The sequence below is a fragment of the Oncorhynchus gorbuscha genome, linkage group LG06 (assembly GCF_021184085.1).
Source record: "Oncorhynchus gorbuscha isolate QuinsamMale2020 ecotype Even-year linkage group LG06, OgorEven_v1.0, whole genome shotgun sequence".
Lineage (NCBI taxonomy): Eukaryota > Metazoa > Chordata > Actinopteri > Salmoniformes > Salmonidae > Oncorhynchus > Oncorhynchus gorbuscha.
This window is the reverse complement of record NC_060178.1, coordinates 60,991,532-61,018,947: the sequence shown is the minus strand read 5'-3', so window position 1 is coordinate 61,018,947 and position 27,416 is coordinate 60,991,532. Positions and strand designations below refer to the sequence as shown.

At 41.5% G+C, this 27,416-nt stretch overlaps 1 protein-coding gene across 2 annotated transcripts in view; it reads left to right on the top strand.

The window, feature by feature from the left end:
- Nucleotides 1-375: 375 nt before the first annotated feature.
- Nucleotides 376-27,416, top strand: part of LOC124038182 (tight junction-associated protein 1-like) — a 124,521-nt gene continuing 97,480 nt past the window's right edge. The window contains exon 1 of one of the 2 annotated variants that reach the window (XM_046353721.1): nucleotides 376-770. The gene's annotated coding sequence lies outside the window, so the exon portion shown is untranslated. The remainder of the gene's footprint in view (nucleotides 771-27,416) is intronic. The other variant, XM_046353720.1, reaches the window with a different exon arrangement.

Below are 27,416 nucleotides of genomic sequence, written 5' to 3'. Positions count from 1 at the left end.
ACGTTGGACGAGTCTGACTCTCAGCGGAGTGCCCCGACTCTCAGCCGGAATCGGCCCAGATCCACTGTGCTAGCTGGGTGGTTACTACATGATTCCATATGTGTTATTACATAGTGTTGATGTCTTCACTATTATTCTACAACGTAGAAAATAGTACAAATAAAGAAAAACCCTTGAATGAGTAGGTGTGTCCAAACCTTTGACTGGTACTGTAATCAATTTTTCTTTGTTATTTTATCAAGGAAGGTCCCCCCCACGAAACGTTGGCGCCCCCTAGGTTGGGAACCCCAAGCACTAGGCTATAAAGTCCTGCAGCTAGTGCAATTAAGTTGTTAAAAAATCCACCTGTCAGTCCTTTCCCTTAATAGCCTATTTTGAACGTCAGGACGCTCAGTACGTGGGGATTCCTAAGGATTACCCAGTGTACCCCGCGGGTAAAGATGGCGATAGAAGAGGGTAGGAGATCAACTTTATCCGGGAACAATCGTTGCTAAATGTCGGGTTGAGAGAGAATACACCGTTAGTTAGCGAGTGTGTAGTTGCTTAATGGCTAGCCACCTATTTCACTGTCATTTCGTGAGTCCAGACAACGCAACGTGATCGAATAATCGAATTGTGCCCGTGCACGAGCTTCCTTCCTTGCGACCAAACTGCAGAGTCCGTCCTGAGAAGAGCGGATAAAGTTTATTACGGATCTGACTCAACCCTCTTGACGCTGATGTTTGTTGTTGTTGATTATTTGGCGTAACAGTCGGACACTATCTAAACAGGTAAGGTTTAAGTTTAACTGTCTGTTTCTAATAATGTAAACAAGCTAACGTTTTGTAGATATTATCTGTGAACAGAAGTCGATACAACCTTTTGAAGTGGGCCACACAGAATCGAACTCGACAATGGTTATTGACATTCGCTATCGCGTGACCGTAAATAATAATACCAAGTCGACGATGGTATTTCTTAGCTAGCTAAATTGTTAACTGTGATATCAGAGAACATATTTTACATTTTTGTTTTAACTGGATAAATCATTTGCAGCAGCTGTAAATCATTGAATGGAACATTATCGCAGGTTATGTCGTGTGTAACCCAGTATCGAGAGGTGCCTGTTTGCATTCCTATATAGCCTACTGTTTATGATTTGGCCGGATCGATAAATGCACCGTTTAATTATATCGATGACCCTGAGTTTGGTGTCATGCCAGTATGTTGTCAATGCATCTCTATCTTATTTGGTAAAGTAATATGGCCTCAGATTTGCTGGCTCTGATTCGGCCAAATCGTTTGATCTTAAAGCACCTGTTTTTTTTTTTCTCGCTTTGAAGAAAACCTCATGAAATGCGAGGTCTGGAGACAATTCATTATTTTAATGTTGAAATCAGAACTTTCATGTTCATGAACGCATTTAAAAAAACATTTATTCCGAATGTTGCCTACAAAATATCAAGCTGTTAGCTTCGGGATATAGGCTAATGGACAATTCTCGAAGGGCTTTAGTTTTGTAGATTCTCCTACCCGAGGTATAACCAAGCACGACCATGTTTTTCCATATATGAAATGGGATAGTTGCATAAAAATATTTTACAGTAAAAGTTGTTAAATTTTTGTAAATATTAGCTGTTTAGGCCCCTTACCTTTTTTCAATCTTTACTAAAGACATGTTATGAGAAAAGCCAGTGTTTCTGTATGCAGATGACTCAACACTGTACATATCAGCTACTACCGCAACTGAAATGACTGCAACACTTAACAAAGAGCTGCAGTTAGTTTCGAATGGGTAGCAAGGAGTTCGTCCTAAATATTTCCAAAACTAAAAGCATTGTATTTGGGACAAATCATTCACTAAACCTCAACTACATCTCTTAATGAATAATGTGGAAATTGAGCAAGTTGAGGTGACTAAACTGCTTGGAGTAACCCTTGATTGTAAAACTCATAGTCAAAACATATTGATACAACAGTAGCTAAGATGGGGAGATGTCTGTCCATAATAAAGTGCTGCTCTGCCTTAACATCACTATCAACAAGGCAGGTCCTCCAGGCCTGAGTTTTGACTACTGTTCAGTAGTGTGGTCAGGTGCCACAAAGAGGGACTTAAGACAATAGCAGTTGGCTCAGAACAGGGTAGCACCGCTTGCTCTTAAAAGTACATGGAGAGCTAACGTTAATGACATGCATGTCAATCTCTCATGGCTCAAAGTGGAAGAGATTGACTTCATCACTAGTTGTTTTTGTAAGTGTTATTGACATCCATGTATACCCCACAAGACATCCCACCAGAGGTCGCTTCACAGTCCCCAAGTCCAGAACAGACTAGGGGAGGTACATAGTACTACATAGAACCATGACTACATGGAACTCTATACATCAGGTAACTGATGCAAGCAGTAAAATTAGATAAAAAAAACGGGTGAAAATACACCTTATGGAACAACAGGTAATGTGAAGAGTCGCACACAAGGGTACAGGCACATTCAAATGGATACATTGTGATTGTGTTGACTGGTCTTATTAAACATTTTGGAATTTTGCCTTGGCAGCAGCTAATGAGAATCCCTAATAAATACAAACTCAAACCGTGAAGAATGCCTGACAGGAGGGACTCATGTAAACGAGAATCTGATATTTCTAAAATGTGGAATACGAGTACATGTTTTGCCCTACATACACAAACAAACAAAATTGGGGTATCTTAATGCTTCTTGGAAATATAGACCTGTCAACACATACACTAGTCTGAAATATCAATTATGAATATTTATGATGAATGTAAACTTCACTTTTTGGTAGCTGTTCAACAGACAACTTTACAAGTCAAATATGCTCTCATTCAGTGCTGTATGGTCCTGCCTGACAGAAATGCATAGTTACACATGTTTTTTTGACGTTGTGGCAATTGTAATCAGGTCTATGGCAAGTTTGCTCACACTGAAAACTGTAACTTGCGTTATATGTTTAGCCCCTACTTGCATTTACGTTAGGGGAACCTCCCTAGATTTGAATCCAAATCCAAAATCCGGTATGGCTGCCATATTGCCATTAAATGGTGGTTTGATCACCTGTATATGTACACATTGTAAATGGGGTGGGGGGATTGTGTACTGCACTTATGACCTGTACTCATGGCTATTAGTGTGTACTTCAACTATGTTAGAAATCCAATATGCCCTGGATATACACTGCTCAAAAAATAAAGGGAACACTTAAACAACACTTAAACAACACAATGTAACTCCAAGTCAATCACACTTCTGTGAAATCAAACTGTCCACTTAGGAAGCAACACTGATTGACAATGAATTTCACATGCTGTTATGCAAATGGAATAAACAACAGTTATATTAAATTATAGGATATTAGCAAGACACCCCCAATAAAGGAGTGGTTCTGCAGGTGGTGACCACAGACCACTTCTCAGTTCCTATGCTTCCTGGCTGATATTTTGGTCACTTTTGAATGCTTGCTATGCTTTCACTCTAGTGGTAGCATGAGACGGAGTCTACAACCCACACAAGTGGCTCAGGTAGTGCAGCTCATCCAGGATGGCACATCAATGCGAGCTGTGGCAAGAAGGTTTGCTGTGTCTGTCAGCGTAGTGTCCAGAGCATGGAGGTGCTACCAGGAGACAGGCCAGTATATCAGGAGACGTGGAGGAGGCCGTAGGAGGGCAACAACCCAGCAGCAGGACCGCTACCTCCGCCTTTGTGCAAGGAGGAGCATGAGGAGCATTGCCAGAGCCCTGCAAAATGACCTCCAGCAGGCTACAAATGTGCATGTGTCTGATCAAACGGTCAGAAACAGACTCCATGAGGGTGGTATGAGGGCCCGACGTCCACAGGTGGGGGTTGTGCTCACAGGTGGGGGTTGTGCTCACAGGTGGGGGTTGTGCTCACAGGTGGGGGTTGTGCTCACAGGTGGGGGTTGTGCTTACAGGGTTGTGCTTACAGCTCAACACCGTGCAGGGTGTTTTTCATTTACCAGAGAACCCCAAGATTGGCAAATTCGCCACTGGCGCCCTGTGATCTTCACAGATGAAAGCAGGTTCACACTGAGCACATGTGACAGTCTGGAGACCCCGTGGAGAACATTATGCTGCCTGCAACATCCTCCAGCATGACCGGTTTGGCGGTGGGTCAGTCATGGTGTGGGGTGGCATTTCTTTGGGTGGCCGCACAGCCCTCCATGTGCTCGCCAGAGGTAGCCTGACTGCCATTAGGTACCGAGATGAGATCCTCAGACCCCTTGTGAGACCATATTCTGGTGCAGTTGGCCCTGGGTTCCTCCTAATGCAAGACAATGTTAGACCTCATGTGGCTGGAGTGTGTCAGCAGTTCCTGCAAGAGGAAGGCATTGATGCTATGGACTGGCCTGCCCGCTCCCCAGACCTGAATCCAATTGAGCACATCTGGGACATCATGTCTCACTCCATCCACCAACGCCACGTCACACCACAGACTGTCCAGGAGTTGGTGGATGCTTTAGTCCAGGTCTAGGAGGAGATCCCTCAGGAGACCATCCGCCACCTCATCAGGAGCATGCCCAGGCGTTGTAGGGAGTTCATACAGGCACGTGGAGGCCACTCTACTGAGCCTCATTTTGACTTGTTTTAAGGACATTAGATCAAAGTTGGATCAGCCTGTAGTGTGGTTTTCCACTTTAATTTAGAGTGTGACTCCAAATCCAGACCTCCACGGGTTGATAAATGTGATTTCCATTGATAATTTTAAGGATCAACAATATAAATGCAAAAATGATTTTACGGAGTTAGCTCATATGAGGAAATCAGTCAACTGAAATTAATTAATTATGCCCTAATCTATGGATTTCACATGATTGGGAATAAAGGTAGGGGCGTGGATCAGAAAACCAGTCAGTATCTGGTGTGACCACCATTTGCTTCATGCAGCGCGACACATTTCCTTCACATAGAGTTGATCAGGCTGTTGATTGTGGAATGTTGTCCCACTCTTCTTCAATGGCTGTGCAAAATTGCTGGATATTGGCGGGAACTGGAACATGCTGTCGTACACGCCGATCCAGAGGATCCCAAACATGCTCAATGGGTGACATATCTGGTGAGTATGCAGGACATGGAATAACTGGGACATTTTCAGCTTCTGGGAATTGTGTACAGATCCTTGCAACATGGGGCTGTGCATTATCATGCTGAAACATGAAGTGATGGTGGCAGTTGACAATGGGCCTCAGGAGCTCAAATCAAATTTTATTGGTCACATACACATGATTAGCAGATGTTAATGCGAGTGTAGTGAAATGCAAAAACTACCTCATACACAAGAGTAAAGGAATGAATAAGAATATGTACAGTTGTGGCCACAAGTTTTGAGAATGACACAAATATTAATTTTCAGTCTGCTACCTCAGTTTGTAATGATGGCAATTTGCATATACTCCAGAATGTTATGAAAAGTGATCAGATGAATTGCAATTAATTGCAAAGTCCCTCTATGCCATGCAAATTAACTGAATCCCCCCCAAAACATTTCCACTGTATTTCAGCCTTGCCACAAATGGACCAGCTGACATCATGTCAGTGATTCTCTCAAATCAAATTTTATTTGTCACATACACATGGTTAGCAGATGTTAATGTGAGTGTAGCGAAATGCTTGTGCTTCTAGCTCCAACCATGCAGTAATATCTAACATGTAATCTAACCTAACAATTTCACAATAAATACCTTATACATACAATTGTAAAGGAATGAATAAGAATATGTACATAAAAATATATGAATGAGTGATGGCTGAACGGCATAGTCAAGATGCAGTAGATGGTAAGAGTACAGTATATACATATGAAATGAGAAATGTAGGGTATGTAAACATTATATAAAGTGGCATTGTTTAAAGTGGCTAGTGATACTTTTATTACATACTTTTAAAAATGATTAAAGTGGCTAGAGATGAGTATGTTGACAGCAGCCACTCAATGTTAGTGATGGCTGTTTGAACAGTCTGATGGCCTTGAGATAGAAGCTGTTTTTCAGTCTCCTGGTCCCCGCTTTTAATGCACCTGTACTAGAGGTCGACCGTTTATGATTTTTCAAAGCTGATACCGATTTATTGGAGGACCAAAAAAGCCGATGCCGATTTTAATAAAATACAAAATAATGTATTTTTATATGTATATAATACATCAATAAAATCAATTTAGCCTCAAGTAAATAATGAAACATGTTCAATTTGGTTTAAATGATGCATAAACAAAGTGTTGGAGAAGAAAGTAAAAGTGCAATATGTGCTTCCTTGCTCAGAACATGAGAACATATGAAAGCTGGTGGTTCCTTTTAACATGAATCTTCAATATTCCCAGGTAAGAAGTTTTAGGTTGTGGTTATTATAGGACTATTTCCCTCTATACCATTTGTATTTCATTAACCTTTGACTATTGGATGTTCTTATAGGCACTTTAGTATTGCCAGTGTAACAGTATAGCTTCCGACCCTCTAGTTGGCGCGCGCTAACTAGCTAGCCATTTCACTTCTGTTCCACCAGCCTCATCTCGGGAGTTGATAGGCTTGAAGTCATAAACAGCACAATGTTTGACGCAATGCTTGAAGCTGCTGGCAAAACGCACGAAAGTGCTGTTTGAATGAATACGTGCCTGCTTCTGCCTACCACCACTCAGTCGGATTAAATGCAACGCAGGACACGCTAGATAATCTCTATTAATATCATCAACCATGTGTAGTTTTATTTTATTTATCTGTTATTTTACCAGGTAAATTGTCTGAGAACACATTCTCATTTGCAGCAACGACCTGGGGAATAGTTACAGGGGAGAGGAGGGGGATGAATGAGCCAATTGTAAACTGGGGATTATTAGGTGACCGTGATGGTTTGAGGGCCAGATTGGGAATTTAGCCAGGACACCAGGGTTAACACCCCTACTCTTACTATAAGTGCCATGGGATCTTAAATGACCTCAGAGAGTCAGGACATCCGTTTAACGTCCCATCCGAAAGACAGCACCCAATGCACCAATTTGTAAGTCGCTCTGGATAAGAGCGTCTGCTAAATGACTTAAATGTAATGTAAATGTACACAGGGCAGTGTCCCCAATCACTGCCTTGGGACATTGGGATATTTTTTTTAGACCAGAGGAAAGAGTGCCTCCTACTGGCGCTCCAACACCACTTCCAGTAGCATCTGGTCTCCCATCCAGGAACTGACCTGGACCAACCCTGCTTCGCTTCAGAAGCAAGCCAGCAGTGGTTTGCAGGGTGGTATGCTGCTGGCTGTGATTATGATTGATTGTTTTTTATAAGATCTGTTTAATGCTAGCTAGCAACTTACCTTGGCTTACTGCATTCGCGTAACAGGCTCCTTGTGGATTGCAACGAGAGAGAGGCAGGTAGTTATTGCGTTGGACCAGTTAACTGTAAGGTTGCTAGAATGGATCCCCCGAGCTGGCAAGGTGAAAATCTGTCGTTCTGCCCCTAAACAAGGCAGTTAACCCACTGTTCCTAGGCCGTCATTGAAAATAAGAATGTGTTCTTAACTGACTTGCCTAGTTAATTAAAGGTATAAAAATAAATAAAATAATTGGCAAATCGGCGCCCAAAAATACCAATTTCCGATTGTTATGAGAACTTGAAATCGGCCCTAATTAATCGGCCATTCCGATTAATCGGTCGACCTCTAACCTGTACTGACCTCGCCTTCTGGATGATAGCGGGGTGAACAGGTGGTGGCTTGGTGGTTGTTGTCCTTGATGATCTTTTTGGTCTTGTGAGACCAATTTGTAAGTCGCTCTGGATAAGAGTGTCTGCTAAATGACTTAAATGTAATGTTAAATGGGTGATGTAGGTGTCCTGGAGGGCAGGTAGTTTGCCTCCGGTGATGCGTTGTGCAGACCTCACTACCCTTACGGTTGTGAGTGTTTTTGGTGACCAGCCTAATTTCTTCAGCCTCCTGAGGTTGACGACGCGCTGTTGCACCTTCTTCACCACACTGTCTGTGTGGGTGGACCATTTCAGTTTTTATGTGATGTGTACGCCGAGGAACTTAACTTTCCACCTTCTCCACTACTGTCCTGTCGATGCGGATAGGGGTCTGCTCCCTCTGCTGTTTCCTGAAGTCCACGATCATCTCCTTTGTTTTGTTGACATTGAGTGTGAGGTTATTTTCCTGACGCCACACTCCGTGGGCCCTCACCTCCTCCCTGTAGGCCGTCTCGTCATTGTTGGTAATCAAGCCTACCACTGTAGTGTCGTCTGTAAACTTGATGATTGAGTTGGAGGCGTGCATGGCCATGCAGTCATGTTTGAACAGGGATTACTGGAGAGGGCTGAGAATGCACCCTTGTGGGGCCCCAGTGTTGAGGATCAGCGGGGTGGAGATGTTGTTACCTACCCTCACCACCTGGGGGCGGACCATCAGGAAGTCCAGGACCCAGTTGCACAGGGTGGGGTCGAGACCCAAGATCTTGAGTTTAATGACGAGTTTGGAGGGTACTATGGTGTTAAATGCTGAGCTGTAGTTGAGCAGCATTCTTACATAGGTATTCCTCTTGTCCAGATTGGATAGGGCAGTGTGATTGCGTCGTCTGTGGACCTATTGGGGCGGTAAGCAAATTGGAGTGGGTCTAGGGTGTCAGGTAGGGTGGAGGTGATATGGTCCTTGACCTGTCTCTCAAAGCACTTCATGATGACGGAAGTGAGTGCTTCGGGGTGATAGTCATTTAGCTCAGTTTCCTTCGCTTTCTTGGGAACTACTGCCGTAGTTATATACTGCCGTATATGTTGACTTGGTGACATTATGGTGTATGGGTAAGATGCAAGCAGGTGTTCGCTACATTGAACCTCCCGGGTGGCGCAGTGGTTAAATGCAATCAATTTATTTGTTAAATTTTTATTTGTATTTTTTTTACCCCTTTTTCTACATAATTTCGTGGTATCAATTGTTAGTAACTACTATCTTGTCTCATCGCTAAGGTTGAAAATCACGCGTCCGATACACAACCCAACCAAGCCGCACTGCTTCTTAAAACAGCGCACATCCAACCCGGAAGCCAGCCACACCAATGTGTCGGAGGACACCCCGTAGCGTGCACTGCGCCCGGCCCGCCACAGGAGCCGCTGGTGCGCGATGAGACAAGAATATCCCTACCGGCCAAACCCTCCCTAACCCGGATGACGCTAGGCCAATTGTGCGTCGCCCCACGGACCTCCCGGTCGCGGCCGGTTACGACAGAGCCTGGGCGCGAACCCAGAGTCTCTGGTGGCACGGCTGGCGCTGCAGTACAGCGCCCTTAACCACTGCGCCACCCGGGAGGCCCAGGTTAAAACATTTCTAATTAAATTATTAAATAAGATCATACTCTACCTTAACCATAATGTATTTAAAAATGCATTGGTTTGTTAAGAAAAATAATGCTATTAAACATTTGCATGTATATAAACAAAGTGCATATTTATCTAACCATTTAAAATGAATAGAATCTGAACAGCATAATAGAATATTGCACCATATCAAATAAAAATTTGCAAAACTGCAGCATCCCACTTAAAACATTAAACTGGTCCCTCTTTTCTCCTTTATTGCCATGTTATAACCAGCAGCACACAACAATATTGACCATATTTTGCTTTTGAGAGATTAGTATTCAGAAATACAAGCTGCCTCACTTTCGAGGGGCTGATGCGATTTCTCTCAGTAATTATTTGTCCTGTTTTCGAGAAGACCCTCTCAGAGGGAACAGATGTGGCCACTATGCAGAGTTTCCCTGTCATGACTTTAGTAAGCCGTGGGTAGACAGAGCCCTTGTTCTTCCACCAGCTCAGAGGATCTGCAGATCTTTGGAGGGGGCTCCTCCAAATAAGATCAGACCTCCATTATGGCATCTCCTGAGGGATTCCTTCATGCTGCATCCTTAGTTGCTCTCTTGTCAAACAACATACTTTTGTGGCACTGGTGCTGGTGCTTCTGCTCCATCTGATCCCTCTTCTTCCTGTTGCCCTGGTGCTTGAGCCAGCTGACTACTGGAGCTGTCCCTCCCTGCTGCTGAGGTTATTCTTTGAAGAGCCTCATCAATCGCTCTGGCATCACTAAAGGCTAAATTCTTAAACCTGGGGTCAAGTCCAGCGGTTTCTGATAGCACGTGATTATATTACATTCTGTGGAACTTTCTGTCCATTGATAAATATAGGGTGTCCATCAACTCTGTCACATGTCCTGTGGTTACATTTGCTTCTCTCTGGCGGCTGGCTGTGATTCGCCGCAGTCCCTTACACAGGAGTGTCATTTTTGAGGTTGACACATAGCTGAAAAGAGAACAGTAATGTATTTGTTTTTTGTCTACCGATACTACATTCTCATCTACTGCTCATATACATATATACTACTGGATTTATTTAGAGGTACCCAGCGTCACCGCTTCATTGTCCCAGATCACCACAAGAGTACTCATGCATTTGGGTCCCAATGTTTTTATGACCAATCATATCGAGTGGTTCCAATGACAAATTTTGACGCAAGCCACCCTTGCCTTGTGGCGTTCTTCAACAAAGATGGCTGACAAAAGATTACAGTGGAACCAGATGTAAGTTGTTTTGTCATAACGAGTCAAGCAAAAACGTTTGTGCATATTTTTTTCATAAAGTTAATTTACGAAAATCACTATTTTAGCAAGTAATCTGACTAGCTAACATAAGCCTACTAGATAGTGTTAATCAATTTGTAATTTGTGTTTTAATGTTTTAGGGACTCTTGCGAGAACCAGCAAACTAGGCTGTTGTCTTGTGAATCAGTGGATGTAAAGAATCTAGCTAGCTAAAGCATTTACTGCAAATTGAATGTACAATTGTGTAAGTTTGCCTTGCAATGCAGCTGAAGTAACATAGCTAGCTAACTAAAAATAACTATGCATATGGATGTGTAGCTAGCTACAGTATGTAGCCGATCTGTGTATGGACCCTTAAAACATTTGGTATGAATATTAGTTCAGAACCTATCTATGAACCTCAGCTATCATAGTTGTTGTATCAACTTCAATTCTGAATGGCATTAATGCAGCATATTGATAGAGTAGAAGATAATATCTTCATTGTTCCAAGGATGCAAGTCCTATTTACACATGTACTGTAGTTATTACCACGCATGAGATTCCCACATTTTAGCCTGTACATTGAATATATTCACTGATCATGTACTGTTCCTTGGCAACTAAAGGTGCGGTTCAGGTATGAATCTCAGACAATCTTTTTCAGTCATATCAAAATTCATTATTTGAATGCTGTGTCTGCATGAATGTATTATATATGCCATTTAGCAGACGCTTTTATCCAAAGCGACTTACAGTCATGTGTGCATACATTCTACGTATGGGTGGTCCCGGGGATCGAACCCACTACCCTGGCGTTACAAGCGCCATGCTCTACCAACTGAGCTACACAGGACCACAATTATACACTTCAACGGTGTTTACCGCTCCTGGGACATCAATGATTACACATTGTAACTATGCAATAGACTAGAAACATGATTGATTTGTAAATCATATATACGGAAAACAAAACTAACTACGCATATCTAACTCCCTTCATCTGCATTAATCTGAGGACACAGGATAGTATTTCAATGTGATATTTAATTTCAACCAATGTGAAACACTTTATTGAAAAGTTCTTTATCCAGGTGTTATAAATGCATTGTAATTATGATAATTGTAATATTATAAATACAAGTTCAATCTGTACTTCAATGCATATATGGTGTGCATTATTAAACGAGGAAGAAAGACGAGGTGTAGAAGACCGAAAGGGAAAGAGGTAAGGACAGCGGCAGACAGCATATGATTCATGAATTACAGTGCTACCCTAATATTCTCTCAGTTAATCACAATTGATGTATTTCCTAACCAGCCTAGGGCCCCCAGTTGGCCCAAAGATGATCTTCAGAGCGGGTGAAGTGGCGATGACGGGACTGGCTTCCTCTCTCACATCAAAACATACCTGCAGATGAGAGAGCATGATTTAAGCCTTGTTTTTAAAATTCTAACACGGTCAGTCATCTTAAATCAGGAGGTGAAATGCAAAGCTGACCTTGGATCATTAACTCTGGGACTACTACATCTCTCTGTATTTCAATAACTGAGATATAACCGTTCATTCTAAAGCAGCAGATGTCATTTTAGGATGCGTTAATACAGCCCAGTGCTGCTTACCTGAGATGCCATCTTCGATCAATTATTTTCAAAAATGAAAATGAAGGTTTTGCTCTCGACTAAAAGACACAAATGTACCTCCATAGCATATAACAATTTGCCTGTGAATAACACACAACCGAAGATGCTGCCAGCATGCTCGCAAGCGAGCCACTCAGGAGTGGAATGATGATGTGTGGAAGAGGGAAAGGGATGAGATCGGAACAGCAATTTGTTGCGAGGAGGGCTAATAGCTGAACAATAGACTATTCAACCTTTACTAAAGAATAGTCTAATAGCCGAGCTAGGTGTGGGGAATGTTTTAATTTTTTAAAATCACAGACCAGATTTGCCCTAACAACCAAGAAGTAGCTTGCTTCTCAATGTAATAAAGTAATTACTTTTCAAATAAGTTACCGTACACTTTATGTTGGCTGACAATTTGTTAGCTATGCTGTCCTTACGAACCACACAGAATATCATTACAGCAGTATGTACCGGTATGTTAGCTAGCTACCTATTGTTAGTAGTTATACATCAAACATGCCAGTATATTACCTATAGGCTTTTTAACTACCCAACGTTTATTGACTTGATTTATTCTCGTCATTCTTAGCTTAGCTAAATGGTATAGTCGTTGTGCTTTCTCAATGGACATTCATTCGGGTGCTTTCGTATAGTCGCTTTGGCTTTCTATAGGCTGGATAATAGAATGAGTCAAAATTCACCCAATGCTGAAAAAAGGCTTAAGAACGTTGGTGTTAGTGGAATTTTAAATTCCTATATGTTTTGTAGCCAAAACCAAATTCACACTCTTTCTATTTCATTAATGATTTGTAAGTTCATTAATTATGCATGAAGTAGATCGAGACCAGTCTTAAAAGCCAGGTAACAGCATTTAATTCAAGAGAGTACTAACACATACACATTTTTCTACCGGTTATAAACTGAAAATGACGTCAACATTTTCTTAATGTTCTCTCTTCATAGAGGCCCTATAGTTTCTCGAGTTTTCGCTCCACGCCTGAAGTCAAGGTCAGACCGTATAAATCAGCATTCTAGACAGTCTGGAGATAGTCTGTTCCTGCCACCTGGAGATTGTACAAATGAATGAACTAAGGAACAGACCTTCATTGTTACTAAACTCCTGACTACACTATATACAATTGGGAAAGGGAGCAAGAGAGAATTCATATGTACATTATAGCATTTGGACTAGTCAGTTCTGATTGGAATGTATACATAATTAGTCATTTCAACCATAATTTCCTCCAACAGTTGGCTAAACTGGAACACTAGCGCGAGCCCATAGCACATTAATGAAATCGAACGTTCGCAGAGCCTGTTTCGACTGGAGTGATGCTTATATCCCTTTTTATTTTACCACTACAATCTGTTCGTCGGACAAAACTGGGGGAAAAAAAAGTAAACATCCGCACCTCGATGGTGTCAACTGTGCTTATGTCTGCGTAATGGAAAAATAGAAACTTCTGACTATTTCTGGTCTAGCGATCGATGACAAACGAGCTCGCTGCCCAGATTTACCCAATTACAAAGAGGAGATTATCCTGATTTTTAAAATGGTGCCCGTGTAACAGTTTAACTTCCGTCCCTCTCCTCACCCCTACCACGGCCCTTGCAGAGCATGGGGGACAACTACTTCAATGTCTCAGAGCGAATGACGTCCCCGATTGAAACACTATTAGCGCTCACCCGCTAACTAGCTAGCCATTTCACACCGGTTACACCTGACTTGGAAAAAATCTAAATATACACATTGCGAGATATTTGGCGAAATACAGACGTTCCTATATTTCCCCCATAGGAAACAATGGGAAGACTGCAGAGTTCCAATATTGTTTTATAGTTAAAATGTAAACAAAAATATGAGCAGGTCTCATTGCCAGCAGGCATTGTGACAGCGAAGCAGGCATTGTGACATTGAACAATACGCATGGAATAGAACGTTCGGAAGGCGAGTTGGTGCCACGATGCTCAATAGAACTAATAGGAGCTGGCAGGGTGAAAAATGCCCTAAAATAAGTTCTGCTTTTTCACGATTACTTCAAAACGACGGCAAGCAGCTGGGAAATCTGGTATATTATGAAACTGGGCTCCACGGCGGATGCAATGAACTAGTTTATCAGAAAAAGTTCTTAAATTGTGTCCAGCCTACTATCTACACGGATTTCAGAGCACTCTCGTCTGAGTGTACCAGAGCGCAGAATAATTACTTTACGAGCGCTCAACACCCGTTGAATATGGCCGGTGTCGGTAATCGTCAGGAAAAAAGCGTAATTAAATTGTTTCCAGCAGCACATCTACAGTCACCAACGCTCTGGTTAACACGAAAACTGCCTTACCAGCTCTGCTGGGGTGAGTAAAATGGTCAGTGGTCTCTGTTGTGTCATGAAGTAGATAGACACTCTAAGCTTGGGTGCTTGACTGCTGTTGTAAGGCCAGAACACTCAAATCAACCCTACTTCTCGGCATGAGCGTTCAGTGTGCGCTCAGAGATCGAAACGGTCTGGATTTACAAACTCCAATATACTATGTTATTACAAAAAAAGGTTTTAAATTCACTGGTAATGCTAATACGGAATACTATCAAATGCCTCTCAAAGATGTCCTCTGGTGGTCAAACTAGCAATAACTTGCAGTATCAGAAGAAATGGCTGAGAATTAAATGACGTGCCACAGAATGCTGCAGCAACACGCAGGGTGTGCCACAGTATGACACAACTTTTAAAGGAGGAACCACTGTAGGTTTTCTATTGAAGTCGATGTACCCAGAGGAGGACAGAAGCTAGATGTCCTCTGGTGACTACACCATGGTGCTAACTTACAGAGTGCTGTTGAGGCTACTGTAGACCTTTGCAAAATAGTGTTTTAATCAGTTATTTGGTGATGTGATTTTATATTTAGTATAATTTTATCTAAACTTTATTTATACAGTTTTTATGTTTATGAAATTCACTAAGGTGGATGTCCTCCCCTTCCTCATGAGGAGCCTCCAATGTTCCAGAAGAAATGGCCTTACCTGAGAGTACAGCAAATGTCTCTCTCAACCATTCTGTCAACATGTATTGTATGTAACCACTCAAATTCATACAAACTGCTACCGACACAAGCACCAATTTTAGTTGAGACATGTATGATATACATTAATACAAATATATTCACTCTGGACATGAGACTTGCATTTATTTTAAGTGTATTTGTCTTGATATTTATCACAGAAGTTAGTAAAAATTTGAAGACTGTTATTATTTTGTAATCTTAAAATATGAAAATTAGTTGTTTATATAAAACTTGATCGCTTTGGTCATCCCCAAAATGTGGCCACTGAAAGTCTGCGGATAGCTGAACACAGGGTGGCAGTTTTTTAAATGTACTATTCTAGAGTTCCATAGCCCAGCAGACTCACTTATAGGAAAGGGGGATAGACACATGTCAGTTTTGAGAAGTGTGGGAGACTTACAGGGAGCATGAGTTTTGGAGTGAGTACAGTAAGTCCAATCCAACCATTGGCCTGGATAATAATGCTGGCATCACACTAACAGACTGCCATAGTGAATGAGGTTTACATGAAGTATACTATTATGAGTGGAGTTTTCTCTGTGCTCTGGATACATCCTAGGTTGTTGGTCAGCAGGCTCTGGAGGGCCTCGGACTAGTCCGTCTCTGTAGCACCTGGAGAGACGACTGATAAGCGGTAGTGAGTGTGCTTGAAAGAGCCCTCAACTCTGACCTACCGCTGGCCAATGGCCTCCTGCCTAACCTTTTATCGAGTCTCTGACAGGGAGTTACTGCAGGAGTATAGTTGTGGCTAAAAGTTTTGAGAATGACACATTAATTTCCACAGTTTGACAAAAATATCTAAAGACACTGAAGCAGCAGATGTTACTATGGAATACTGAAGTATAATTACAAGTGTCAAAGGCTTTTATTGACAATTACATGAAGTTGATGCAAAGAGTCAATATTTGCAGTGTTGACCCTTTTTCAAGCCCTCTGCATTCCGCCCTGGCATGCTGTCAATTATCTTCTGGGCCACATCCTGACTGATGGCAGCCCATTCTTGCACAATCAATGGAGTTTGTCGGAATTTGTGGGTTTTTGTTTGTCCACCTACCTCTTGAGGATTGACCACAAGTTCTCAATGGGATTAAGGTCTGGGGAGTTTCCTGGCCAATGGACCCACAATATAGAGGTTTTGCTCCCCGAGCCACTTAGTTATCACTTTTGCCTTATCACCAAACTGTTCCTGGGTGGTTGGGAGAAGTTTCTCTTGGAGGGTGTGTTGGTACCATTCTTTATTCATGGCTGTGTTCTTAGGCAAAATTGTGAGTGAGCCCACTCCCTTGGCTGAGAAGCAACCCCACACATGAATGGTCTCAGGATGCTTTACTGTTGGCATGACACAGGACAGATGCTTGCTCTCACCTTGTCTTCTCCGGGCAAGTTTTTTTTTCCAGATGCCCCAAACAATTGGACAGGGGTTTCATCAGAGAAAATTACTTTACCCCATTCCTCAGCAGTCCAATCCCTGTACCTTTTGCAGAATATCAGTCAGTCCCTGTTGTTTTTCCTGGAGAGAAATGGCTTCTTTGCTGCCCTACTTGACACCAGGCCATCCTCCAAAAGTCTTCGCCTCACTGTGCGTACAGATGCACTCACACCTGCCTGCCTGCTGCCATTCCTGAGCAAGCTTTGTACTGGTGGTGCCCCGATCCCGCAGCTGAATCAACTTTAGGAAACGGTCCTTGCTAGACTTTCTTGGGCGCCCTGAAGCCTTCTTCACCACAATTGAACTACTCTCCTTGAAGTTATTGATGATCTGATGATTTAGGTGCAACCATTTAATCTTACTGGCAGCAATATCCTTGTCTGTGAAGGTCTTTTTGTGCAAAGCAATGATGACTGCACGTGTTTCCTTGCAGGTAACCATGGTTGACAGAGGAAGAACAATATTTCCAAGCACCACCCTCCTTTTGAAGCTTCCAGTCTGTTATTCAAACTCAATCAGCATGACAGAGTGATCTCCAGCCCTGTCCTCGTCAACACTCACACCTGTTAACTTCTTGACTCTATTATCCTTAAGTGGGATAATTGTCATCAGCAACCGCTGAATAGCATAGCGCCACAGTCAATAATATTACAAAAAAATATTCATATTCATGAAATCACAACTGCAATATTGCTAAACACAGCTTTGCCTTTTGTTAATCCACCTATCGTCTCAGATTTTGAAATGATGCTTTACAGTGAAAGCAATCCAAGCTTTTGTGTAAGTTTATTGATAGCATAACAAAACATTATGTACACTAAGCATAGTAGCTAGGTCACAAATCAGAAAAGCAATCAAATTAATCGTTTACCTTTGATCTTCGGATGTTTTCACTCACGAGACTCCCAGTTACACAACAAATGTTCCTTTTGTTCCATAAAGATTATTTTTTATATCCAAATACCTCAGTTTGTTTGTCGCGTTATGTTCAGAAATCCACAGGAAAGAGCGGTCACGACATCTCAGACAAATTCCAAATAGTTTCCGTAATGTCGACAGAAACATCAACAACGCAGACACAAATTCCAAATAATATCCATAATGTCCACAGAAACATGTCAAACATTTTTTTATAATCAATCCTCAGGTTGTTTTTAAAATATATATTCGATAATATATCAACTGGGAGTGTAGGTTTTTCAATAGGACCGGGAGAAACAATGGCCGCTTTACTCTGTTGCGCAAAACTCACTCTGAAAGCCCCCACCTATCCACTTACGCAATGTGATCTTTCTCGCTCATTTTTCAAAATAAAAGCCTGAAACTGTCTAGGGCCTGTTGACACCTTAAGGAAGCCATAGAAAAAGGAAACTGGTTGATATCCCTTTAAATGGAGGATAGGCATGCAAAGGAACAGGTTTCAAAATGAGGTTTTCGCCTACAATATCAGTTCTGTAATACTTAGACAATATTTTGACAGTTTTTTGGTACTTTAGTGTTTTCTATCCTAATCTGACAATTATATGCTTATTCTAGTTTCTGCGGCTGAGAAATAGGCAGTTTCAAATGGGTACCTTTTTTTTTTTTGCCAAAAACAAAAATACTGCCCCCTACACGCAAAAGGTTAACGAGGGAATCACTGACATGATGTCAGCTGGTTCTTTTGTGGCAGGGCTGAAATGCAGTGAAAATGTGTTTGGGGGATTCAGTTCATTTGCATGGCAAAGAGGTACTTAGCAATTAATTGCAATTCATCTGATCACTCTTCATAACATTCTGGAGTATATGCAAATTGCCATCATACAAACTGAGGCAGCACACTTTGTGAAAATGTATATTTGTCATGACTGTAGATTGTTGTATGGTGCATAGGGCTTCTCCACTTCTTATGAGAGTAGTATTAGCTCTTAAAATGGTCAAATGCAATCTTAAGGAAAACATTACATCATGACTTACTGACATGGAGTGCTCCATATTCCTGCTGACAGTCATACATCCTGCCTGTCTAAAAACATTTTTTTGCAGCCTATGATTGAGGCCGAGCTGATTTTAATTTTTTTTCAGGCCAACTGCTTCAAGTAAGGTAGCCTAGCCAGCTAAATGATAGCCATATTAATTCTAGAAGTATTGAATCTATTGCTCAATTCAGAAAGTAGGCTTTTCCTCCGAGTTACTAGCTTGCTAGTGTGATCTAGCTAACCAACATGCATTGTTTCTGAAATGCCACAATCCTGCTTACTTAACATCTGACAGATATTTCGCTACTGTAGCTAGTTAGATAATGGTTTATGATAATTGCAGTTCATTATTTAGCTAGCTAAGAGTAAAACGACTAGACATGACGACTCCTTCTTGCCGACTCCAGTCTGTAGGTCTTCTAGGTTCAAAACAATATGACTGTAGTCCGTTGCTTCATTATCAAAAGAAGCCACTCGCACACTGCTATCTGGTGCAGGCAGTTAATGGCTCAGCGTTCCAAAAGTATTCACTTGAATCTACGTCAAGCCAGGGCAACGTTCAATGTTGAGTAAGGACGCTCACCTGACTACGCTTAGAAGAAGGCCTATAGGCTACCTGGCCTGTGTGCAAATGTAGGCATATAAATGTGCCCGTAGTATTTCTGATTGGCTTAACGCACCACCACTAATGAGCTGTGGAGCTTCTCAAAGTAATATTTTCTTCACCTCAAACAGCAAGCAAACAAAGTCTTGTTTTTACACCCATTGAGAATGACAATAGTTCCTCAGTGTATTTAAAAAATCTTTACAGCGCTCTCCCCTTCGATAACCACTCAGCATGAAAGGGAAAAATATCATGCAGTGGATCCAGTGGAAACGTCATAAAATGGGCCTACCCGATTACTTCTTATCAGTGCTTGACTTGGACTGAAAAGGTTCCGGTATTCATTTTGGGTGCTGGTACTGTTTATATGTAGTTGCAGGAGCTCCACAATACTTTTGAGTTAATATTCTATAAGAGGAACAGGAGCTCAAGCAGTAAAACATTTGAGTTGTCTGTACTCCACTGCAGTGATCTCCTGCCCAAGTCAAGCACTTCTTCTTCTTACGCAAACAGCCTACAGCTGTGTCTCTCCCGAGCTCACTTGCATGAGAAACTCTGCCCAGAATATTTTATACGATGTTGCAAGCTTGCTAGCACAAGGTTCGGGCTGGACTCCTTGTGTAGCCCCTTACCGGCTACTTCAGGAGAGTAATGGTAAAATTGATTGGTCGAAAGAACAGACTACTTTCGGTCAACTTAGATTGGGGCAGCCCTACACTGTTTCCCCAATTTCTCACTTTCCCTTGTGTTCTTATGCTGGAGGAAATGAACCATTTTAACCTCTTGGAACACTAGGGGCAGTATTTCATTTTTGGATGAAAAAACGTTCCCGTTTTAAACAAGATATTTTGTCACGAAAAGATGCTCAACTATGCATATAAATGACAGCTTTGGAAAGAAAACGCAGACGTTTCCAAAACGGCAAAGATATTATCTGCGAGTGCCACAGAACTGATGCTACAGGCGAAACCAAGATGAAACTTCAAACAGGAAATTAGCAACATTTGAGGCGCTGTTTTCCATTGTCTCCTTATATGGCTGTGAATGTGCCCTGAACGAGCCTACACGTTCTGCCGTTTCCCCAAGGTGTCTGCAGCATTGTGATGTGTTTGTAGGCATATCATTGGAAGATTGGCCATAAGAGACTACATTTACCAGGTGTCCGCCCGGTGTCCTTTGTTGAAATTGGTGTGTAATCTCCAGCTGCAAGCATTCTTCCATGTGATTCAGAGGAGAGAGGAGACTTCCACGAATTATATATCATCGAAGAGATATGTGAAAAACACCTTGAGGATTGATTCTAAACAACGTTTACCATGTTTCAGTCGATATTATGGAGTTCATTTGGAAAAAAGTTTAGCGTTTTGATGACTGAATTTTCATTTTTTTTTTTTTTGGTAGCCAAACGTGACGAACAAAACGGTGCGATTTGTCCTAAACAAATAATCTTTTTTGAAAAACTGAACATTTGCTATCTGAGTCTCCTCATTGAAAACATCAGAAGTTCTTCAAAGGTAAATGATTTTATTTGAATGCTTTTCTTGTGTTTGTGAAAATGTTGCATGCTGAATGCTACGCTAAATGCTATGCTAGCTATCAATAATCTTACACAAATGCTTGTTTTGCTATGGTTGAAAAGCCTATTTTGAAAATCTGAGATAACAGTGTTGTTAACAGAAGGCTAAGCTTAAGAGCTAGCATATTTATTTCATTTCATTTGCGATTTTCATGAATAGTTAACGTTGTGTTATGGTAATGAGCTTGAGGCTGTATTCACGATCCCGGATCCGGGATGGCTAGAATCAAGAGGTTAAGTGCTTTGTATTTTTCCTGTAATCTATTTAGGTGGTACATTGACTCAATCATGCATGTCGCTGTAGAGAGCAGTAGTCTAGCTCTAGCAGAAGTCTGGAAAATCCTACTAGTGTATCTGCCACGACCGGGAGACCCATGGGTTGGTGCACAATGGGGCCCAGCGTCGTCCGGGTTAGGGGAGGGTTTGGCCGGCAGAGTTGTTCTTGTCCCATTTGCGCACTTACGACTCCTGTGGAGGGACGTGCGCAATGCACGCTGACACGGTCGCCAGGTGTACGGTGTTTCCTCCGACGCATTGGTGTGGCTAGCTTCCGGGATAAGCAGTGTCAAGAAGCTGTGCGGCTTGGTTGGGTTGTGTTTCGACCTTGGCCTCTACCGAGTCTGTACGGGAGTTGCAGCGATGGGACAAGACTAACTACTAATTGGATACTACAAAATTGGGGAGGAAAAGGGGTAAAATAATAATAAATACACTGATGAATGATTAGCCAACAGATACAATGGACTTGTCTGATGCTTTAAGCAGACTTTGATTAAATAATTAAGACACACAAATGACTCAGAGCCCAATGATTACACTGTGTTAACATTTTATAGCTTTTCCCTGTGTGACTGGCGTACGTTGTCTCGCTCTTCTCCATACTGCAGCAAAAAGGCACTGCAGCGAGAAGGCTGCTGTCCGTGCTGAAGCTGCAACAGAATTTCATCCGTTTTAGTTTTTCTTATTTCTTCTTGAATGGACCTGTTACTGCAATCCCTAATTTGTTTATAAAAAATAAATCCCTCAACCGTTGCTCTCTATGTGAAACATGTAAGCATTGTATTCATGTGACCAATAGGGCCTGACCTATAGCCAATCATAATCACATCAATAAATTGGTTTTAATAAACTCTGAATACAGTAATGTCGACAGATAAATAGATGCGGAGGAAGTGAAGAACTTGAAACGGGCGAATGTTTACTGGTTGCTACGGAGGGAAAGCGAAACTATCATTTCGAAAACAAAACGTTTATTCTTTTCAGTGAAATACGGAACCATTCCGTATTTTATCGAACAGGTGGCATGCATACGTCTAAATATTGCTGTTACATTGCACAACCTTCAATGTTATGTCATAATTATGTAAAATTCTGGCAAATTAGTTCGCAACGAGCCAGGCGGCCCAACTGTTGCATTTACCCTGACTCTGCGTGCAATGAGCGAGATAAGTGACATCTAATTATGCAGGGTTAAAAAAATATACTTTTGTGTATTGATTTTAAGAAAGACGTTTATGGTTAGGTGCTACGATTGTGCTTTATTCACATATGCGCTTTTGTTAATTTATCCCACATTTGGCGAAGTTTGCTGTTTTTGTTAGGAAGAAATGGTCTTCACACAGTTTGCAACGAGCCAGGCGACCCAAACTGCTGCATATACCCTGACTCTGTTGCACAGAACGCAAGAGAAGTGACACAATATTCCTAGTTAAAAGAAAGTCATGTTAGCAGGCAACATTAAATAAATATGCATGTTTAAAAATATTTACTTGTGTATTGATTTTAAAGAAAGGCATTTATTATGGTCAGGTACACATTGGTGCAACGGCAGTGCTTTTTTCGCGAATGCGCTTGTTAAATCACCCGTTTGGCGTTTGGCTGTGATTCAATGATAAATTAATAGGCACCACATCGATTATATGCAACGCAGGACAAACTAGTTGATTTTACTAGTTTAAGTTGTGATTATGTTAATTAAGATTGATTGGTTTTCATATGGTAAGTTTTTAATGCTAGCTAGCACCTTACCTTGGGTCCTGGCTGCACTCTCATAACAGGTAGTCAGCCTGCCACGCAGTCTCCTTGTGGAGTGCAATGTAATCGGCAATAATCGGTGTCCAAAAATGCAGATTACCGATTGTTATGACAACTTGAAATTGCCCCTAATTAATCGGCCAGTCCAATTAATCGGTCGAACTCTAATACCCTACCTACCTTGTCACAACATAACTGACTGACTCAAACGCATTAAGAAATTCCACAAATGAACTTAAGTCAGACTTTTTAATTCAAATGCATTCCAGGTGAGTACCTCATGAAACTGGTTGAGAGAATGCTAAAAGTGTGCACAGCTGTCATCAAGGCAAAGCTACTTTGAACAATCTAAAATATTATTTTTCTACCTGTTTTGAACAGTGTAAACACTAAATCAATTATAACTAATACCAGTCTGTTGTAACACATTTTTTTTGTAAAACTATTATTATAGCCAAGATCGATTTTAAAAACAGCCAAGTCTGTAATTGCTTCATCCAAGATTTTGCCGTTGCATGAGTCTTTGTGCACACGGAATCAGTAGAATATTAAACACACACTCAGGCAACAGAAGCAAGATCTAGATGATTTATAAAGCCAGGCACATTTAAGTTAGGCTATTGATTATGTTAAGTTGTTTTGCTCTCAATTCTCGTAAGCCCTATTTGCACGGGACTAGTATTACTATAGAACGTCGGTTTTGTAATTATTACCGCACTATGTCTGTTTATCCAGTGGACGCTTCGACGGGATTGTTTTACTGAAACTCTTTCAAAATGGACCATTATGACAAGCCTGGAGGCTGTTGTAGGCGTGAAAATATTTCAAATGTCTAGGGATAGCCTTATGTCCTTCAGTCCTTCAGTTCAGAGAACCATGAACTGTAGCCTATGGAAACATTTTAATTACCTGAGGTATTTGTCAATTTATTAATTTATTGGCACTATCCCACACTTCATATTTTACAAGAGATGTCACTAGGAATATTCATATTTGATAAAACACTTAATTCACCTGTTTTAAGTATACATTCCTTCCCATGTTCTTACCCACACTGGGTTCAACACCTGTCAGTCTGTAATATCCCTCGACACAGGGATGACGGTTCACACGGGATATGTATTAAAATTACGGATGTGGTGATTGGTGTCAGTAAAACGTATCCCTTCCGAATAGGGCTTTAGACAATTAGGGAAAATCGTATTCGCACAGGACTAGTATTACTAAAGGATGCTGGTTATGTAATTTGTACCCTAGAATGTCCATTATTCCAGAGTACGATTCGGATGGGATTAGTTTTTTCCGAACTGCCCTCTGTAATACTTTTTTTTCTTCCAGTAAATTGACAGGAATGACGGAAGCCTGGAGTTTCTCTTTCTAGGCGTGAAGATATTTTAACAAAACATCTTTGGTATAGTGGGGCGGCAGGGTAGCCTAGTGGTTACAAGGTTGCAAGTTCAAACCACCGAGCTGACAAGGTACAAATCTGTCGTTCTGCCCCTCAACAGGCAGTTAACCCACTGTTCCTAGGCCGTCATTGAAAATAAGAATTTGGTTCTTAACAGACTTGCCTAGTTAAATAAAGGTAAAATAAATAGTGTCACCATAATATTTGAATTGAGTAAGTGTGATCATTAGGCTATTGTAGCTATCTGCAGTAGACGTCCTAAATGGATGCGAAAGTGAATTTATAATTTCCAAACGTTTAGGTCAGTTGTATGCTGCTTTGCGATCTATTAACAGCAAGAGTTACATATAAATATGCAGCATTTTGTTTTTACTGATGCATTTGGCAATATTAAATAAATATGCACAAAACCTATGAACAAAAGCATTCACTGTGAAATTTGAGAAATGAAGGGCCTAAATGTAAGGGCCACGCACGCGCAGCACTTCGTTAAATTTATCGAATCTGTTTTTATGCTCAAACAGTGAGCGACACCTGTCAAACTCACACCTTTCTATTAACACATGTCGATTCGCACGTGACTAGTGTTAGCAGAGGACTTTGGAGTTTGCCAAAGAAACAGTAGGTTATTCTGGCTGGATTTGTTACTATCCTGCCATGTACAAATTACTGACCTGGCAGATTTGGACAGGACTAAAATTACAGATGTGGTGTTTTTTTTCTTGTGCACATAAATGCATTACCTGACCACCCCCAATAAAAACTAATCCTGTCCGAATAGGGCTGAAGGTCAGGGCTGTTTCCTCATCTCTGCTGCTGGTGCCGCTTTGTCATAAATCCCAATATGCTGGTTCATTTTGCGATTATTAGCAACATATGGAAAGGTGCCAATTCTAAGATTCACTGAAGATTTTTTAAAGAACTGCGGTCAGTGACAATATCCATCGCGGGAGAAAGTGCGTTTGTTATAAAATAATATTAGATTTATTAGTGTTGCACCATTTATTTGTACATAATATGTACATAATATAACCGTATACAGCTTCTATACAGCTTCTGTATCATATGTTTTTGAGTGATGGTGCCATCCCCATGCCCTCTCAATGGATTAGTGCACTGAGACAGGCGTGAATCAGACGTGTCCTGTCCACCATGAACATTTTTTTTTACAATTGCGACTGCTCAACTAAAAATCTTGGTTGACCAACAGCCTATCACCCAGTCGACTAAATGGGTCTATAACATGGATCGGATGCACACTTTGTGGTGTGCTGAAAGATGTATCTGAGAGTGGTTTTGGCTGGCTAGGCTAAGGCCATACACATTTTATTAAAAGGTTAACTGATACAATTGTGTAAAAAGTGGACCTTGTTAAAATTGAGAACTTAGTATAACAACCCAGCTACATAATCAAGAGATTCTTGCTTCTTAGGAAATTTGTATGGCCTGACTGATGTTAGTGTGAATGCAAAGGGACAGCACTTCTGTTATCCTATGTGTCTGCTTCAGGAAAGAGAGGGGGCTAAAGAGCTGTCAACACCGCTTGGTGTCTCTCCTGATCTCTCTCCCCTGAGAGGGAGCCTCTGCCACCAGTCAGAGAGCTGCAGCCGGGCTGCGTTCTCCTCACTCTGGGGCCCACGTGGCAGGCACACACATGATTTGTGTGTGTGTGTAGTGGTGGAAGAATGAGCTTGGTAGTTCAGATGGATAAATCCAGCTTTGAGAGAAAGCAGTGGTTTTGTTTCAGGATGAGTGTGGTATGGTAATATAGAACTATTTTGGGGTTTTGGAGAGACTGTATTTAACTAAGCAAGTCAGTTAAGTACAAATTCTTATTTACAATGACGGCCTAGTGCGAGTGAAAAGACATTGGCTTATAGGCCTAGCCAAACACGGGATTGTTCTGCCTGTTTATTGTTAGACCTGAGCGATTCTTCAGAGGAACATCAGAGTTAGCCTACACCTGGCAACTGCTCGCTGACAAGTCCACACTCGAGCTCATCTCCTGCCTTCTCTCATCATTTTTTTATTCAAAGACTTAATTGAAGCTTGTAAAATAAAATAGTTCAACACTCCGTGGAAATTAAATCTGTTGCATGTGTGTGTGTGTTAGAGGAGAGCTGTGTCGGGAGCCTGTGCTCATCACCATGCCTCTCCTGTTTTGTTGAAGAATATTTGTTGCAGAAAAACAAAAGTCTGTGGGGGCAGGCTTTGACATAAACCAGACATTCGAAGGCGAAGTCGTGGGTTGGACTTGGTAATAGAATTTGAGACTGATTTATATCCGCGATATTAATCATTTTCTGGAGACAGCGGAACTGGAATGTCTGGGGCAGTGGATTTCAGCTGAATTGGAGCCACTCTGACTACTGCACAATGGTTCATCATCCCTGCCGCTGGGCTGAATATTCAGAAAGCTGCTGCAAGCTCATGGAGGTGACGTGGACACTGGACAGTCCCTGCCGTTTACCAGAAAGCTTGGCAGACAATTGTTGATTTGTTGTGTGTGTGTAGAGGGGGAAGAGCCAGGGGGCTGGTTAAAGGGAGTAGCCGTGTGGAGCGAGTTGCCCCCATTTTGGTAGAATGCACTTCAGAAAGCAGCACCAGGCGATTTATTGTGCAAATTTACCCTTCAGTCACATGCTCCTATTCTCATCCTGTCAGGACTCTCATTCTGTGTGTTTGCTTGAATCCAATTATCTGTGACCTGCCACATATTTTCCGGTTGGTCTAAGGTGAATATAAACAATCTGCGCTATAGTGTTTGCAGGGCAGTTCAAGACAAGTCAGTGGTTCCCAAACTTTTATACAGTTGAAGTCAGAAGTTTAGGTTGGAGTCATTAACTTGTTTTTCAACCACTCCACAAATTTCTTGTTAACAAACTATAGTTTTGGCAAGTCGTTAAGGACATCTACTTTGCGTATGACACAAGTAATTCTTCCAACAATTGTTTACAGACAGATTATTTCACTTATAATTCACTGCATCACAAATCCAGTCGATCATAAGTTCACATACACTAAGTTGACTGTGCCTTTAAACAGCTTGGAAAATTCCAGAAAAATGATGTCATGGCTTTAGAAGCTTTTGATAGGCTAATTGACATCAGTTGGAGGTGTACCTGTGGATGTATTTCCAGGCCTACCTTCAAACTCAATGCC